Raw genomic sequence first — 4,264 nt, 5'->3', positions numbered from 1 at the left:
GCGAGGCGGGCTCCTCGGGCCCGGTCGCGGGCTGGGGCGGTGGCGGCTTTGGGCTGGGAGGGCCCCGGACGGGCTCGCGGGCCCGTGCGGCAAAGGAGGAGAGAGAGAGGACCGGCGGGGAGCTGACGTGGCGGAATCTGGCTGGCTGGGCACGGCGGCGCGGACGCGTCCGGCGGCGGAGAGGGAAAAAGCTAGGGTTTCGGGGGAAGAATTCATCTGCGAATTTCTGGGGGAGGGGCATATTTATAGATTCTGGGAGCTAGGAGAGTCCAAATGAGGAGCGGTTTTTGGTCACGCGATCGTGATCGAACGACCGAGAGCATGGAGGGGAGTTTGCTGGGTTTTGGACCAGTTTGGAAGGGCGTTGGGCTGCAAAGAGAAAGGGAGGTTTCGGGCTACGCGGTTAATCGTTGAAGTATCAAACGACCTCCAAATGGCACGAAACCTGATAGGCGGTCTACCGGCGCTATACCAAGGCCGCTTGGCAAGACTCGGTCCATTCCGAGAACATTTAACACCCGCTCACAAAAACAAGGTTTGAGAGGGGCGACGGGCGCGCGCGAGAGGTCCGGACTCCAAAAGGACAACGGAGAGAACCGGGAGAACCCGAACGGATGCAAGTTTTGTAAAACATGCAGATTAAATGCAGGTGATGACATGGCAAAATGCAACACGCAAGCAAATGACATGGCAACTACGGCGAATAACTGGCAGACACCTGGCGCATCGAATCCGGGGCGTTACAACACTCCTCCACTAACAAGAGATCTCGTCCCGAGATCTTAGGACCAAGACGGAAGGGAAAAAGGGATGAGGTGAAACAAGAACTCAAGATAAGAAGCAAAGAATCGAGAGCACTTGAGAAGAAGAGAGGAACGACGAGAATGACGAGAATCAAAAACTCACTAAATCAGATAGACTATGAAACCACTCCGGTTAGAACGAGATAAGAAACGAATAAGACTGAAAGGATTTAGGCAACACTCTGGCTTATCATGGAAAGAATAGAACATGAACTTGAGAGGATGGAATGACACTTGACGACATAAGCAACGCAATACCTCCGGACGAATTGGAAGAGTTGAACGAAAAGAACTTAGAAGGAAGGATTGAACGGAGTTGTTGAGAAAATCAACAACGAAAGAATAAGCTTGTTGCGGACTTATGGATAACATCTCAGAAATTATGAGGTGATAACCAACCACGAGCGGAAAAGATTAAATAACTGGGAAGAAAGAAGAAATGCAAAACTCCATTTCAAAAGAAAACGGAGAATTAAATGCACCTCGCGAAGCAAGAAGAAGAAAACTTGAGCTTCGCCTGCAAGAATCTTGATGAACACTTGAGGAATGAATTAAATCGTGAAGAACCACCATGAAGAACTCCGGTGACAAAAGGATGATGAGATAGAATTGAATAATGAGAAGAATAAGATGAGCCTTGCGATGATTTAGATGGAGGTTCCGACGAAATGGCCGAGGAAAATTTGAACTCCGGAAAAGATAAGATGAAAACACTTGGAACTAGAATTTATTCAACAAGAACAAACTCCGAAGGAAGGGATTAATCACTTGGATGAAATAGGAATAAGATTTATTGTATGCTTATCCTTCATCAAATTAAATTGATGACAAGCAATGGACTTCTCATACTACTTATTCTTCTTGAAAAGGATTGAGAAGAGACATATCGCAAACTTAAGAAGGTCCTCATGAACCACCGGTAGGATTGAATGATAAAGGGAAAAGAATCTTGAACGGACCACCGTAAGAATTAGAAAAATGACTGATGAAAGAGAATGAATCACCGGGAAGAATTAGAAGAATCAATATGCTCGAGGGGATTTAGATGCAAAAGGACAAAGAGATCATGAGCTGATTAAAGAACACTTGAAGGAAGCACCGGGATTATTTGGATAACGGTAGATAAAATGTGAGGACGAAGAATTCTTCTGGAACAATGACCTCCAGTGAAAAGAAACGGGAAAACAACTTCTGACATACTCTGGATGGGTAAGAAAAGAATATCTGACAAATGGAATAATTCTCGAGGATAACAAGAAGCTAGAACCATGAATCTTCGGGAGAATGGGCAAGATTTAGAGGAAAAAACTCTTCTGTGATCTTCAAATGACGACGAGAAACACCACCAAAATTACTGAGATACTCTGGGAGAATGAAAAGCGAAGAGGTTGAGCCAACCATGAAAATGATTTGAAATCGATCTCGGGGAAGGCATGTGACTGAAGGAATCCATTCTTACGACACACTTTGAAAAGGATTGAGAATAACTCCGGGGGAATTAGAAGAGTCAGGTAAGATCCTGGGAAAAGACCTGTGGGTTAGGGCCCACTGAAGAGAATACACCGTTGAAAAGGATTATTGAACAGATAGATGATGCACCGGAACAATTGAAATATTTGAATGAGGTGACAACCTCGAATTAGTTGAAACACAGACGAATCTCCTGAGATGTCTTGAACACTCCGGAAGGATAAACTGGCAAGAGACCAACGAGCAGGGAAAACACTTGATCCAAGGGAAAGAATATGATCAACCGAAAAACTTGAATTGAATCCACCGAAGAAGAAAAAGAGATGAAGAATGTCAAACGAGATGAGAATTCACCGATTGAGATAATTGAGGGAAGATTGAAGGGGCTCCACACGAATGGAATTGATGGTCAAAAGAGACTCAGACTCCGGGATGGAAAAGGTGGGAGGGCGGGAAAACAAAGGCAACTTGGAAGGGGGAAACAACGAATATCTTGAAGAGAAAACACCGGTTGAAATCATTGAGGAAAGAAAGCAAAGGCTTCGCACGAGTAGGGTGGATACTCGATTACGGACTCCGGTTCCGAGATGAAAAAGGGTGGGCGGGTGGGAAAGAAAACAACTGAGGATTGAACTTGGCAAAGATGAAGAGGCTCGAGTCGACTTGACGAGAAATGCACCGAATGAAAAGAGCTAAGAACCAACGATTGGAAAAAACCAACCGCGTGATCCTAAAGAAAAATTTGAAGGGGAAGAGGAGTAATTCAAAACACCTACGTCAAGATTCCTTACCAGAGCGACGAAGGGGTTGAGGAGTAAAAATAATTCCTACTCCCCGATATAACTAGACTCCGAAAACAGTTTTCTTCTAGACTCAACATCGGCCAGACTACACGATCAATCAAGGGGGCTCCTAGGGTCGGTCGAGGCTCTGATACCAACTTGTCACGCCCAATATGCGATACTATCCTAAAGAGACTCGAAGGTCCCACCAAGGATAGAATCGCATATTGAAATGCTTTTGCAAGGTGGATATCATTACATCAACATTACATAATAGATAGGGATACATACAAGAGGCAAATCGTGCAACATGAATACAACATCACCATACACAAGAGCATCATCCAACTACGGATGAAAACACAAACATAAATTCAAATGACATCCACCCTGCTAGCCCAGGCTGCCGACCTGGAACCTATCCCTGATCGAAGAAGAAGCAGAAGAAGAACTCCAAAACAAGCAAACATCGCTCTCGCGTCAAGATCATCGCATAACCTGTACCTGCAACTGTTGTTGTAGTAATCTGTGAGCCACGAGGAATCAGCAATCCCATTACCATGGGTATCAAGACTAGCAAAGCTTAATGGGTAAGGAAGGGGTAAAGTGGTGAGGTGGCAGCAGCGACTAAGCATATATGGTGGCTAACATACGCAAATAAGAGCGAGAAGAGAGCAAGCGGAACGGTCGTGAAGCTAGCAATGATCAAGAAGTGATCCTGAACTCCTACTGACGTCAAGCATAACCCAAAACCGTGTTCACTTCCCGGACTCCGCCGAAAAGAGACCATCATGGCTACACACGCGGTTGATGCATTTTAATTCGGATCTGGTGTCAAGTTATCTACAACCGGACATTAACAAATTCCCATCTGCCTATAACCGCAGGCACGGCTTTCGAAAGTTTATACCCTGCACGGGTGTCCCAACTTATCCCATGATAAGCTCTCGCGATCAACGAAGGATATACCTTCTCCCAGGAAGACCCGATCAGACTCGGAATCCCGATTTACAAGACATTTCGACAATGGTAAAACAAGACCAGCAAAGCCGCCCGAATGTGCCGACAAATCCTGATAGGAGCTGCACATATCTCGTTCTCAGGGCACACCTGATTGTCCAACCTTCCGGTAGGCCAGCCCAGAGTTGCCCCTGGTGGCCACCGGCGGTTGACGGGTTGGACCAACACTCATGACGAGCACCGGCCCGG

Source organism: Triticum dicoccoides, chromosome 1B, assembly GCF_002162155.2.
Source record: "Triticum dicoccoides isolate Atlit2015 ecotype Zavitan chromosome 1B, WEW_v2.0, whole genome shotgun sequence".
Lineage (NCBI taxonomy): Eukaryota > Viridiplantae > Streptophyta > Magnoliopsida > Poales > Poaceae > Triticum > Triticum dicoccoides.
The sequence above is the reverse complement of the archived record's forward strand: the minus strand, read 5'-3'. Positions refer to the sequence as shown.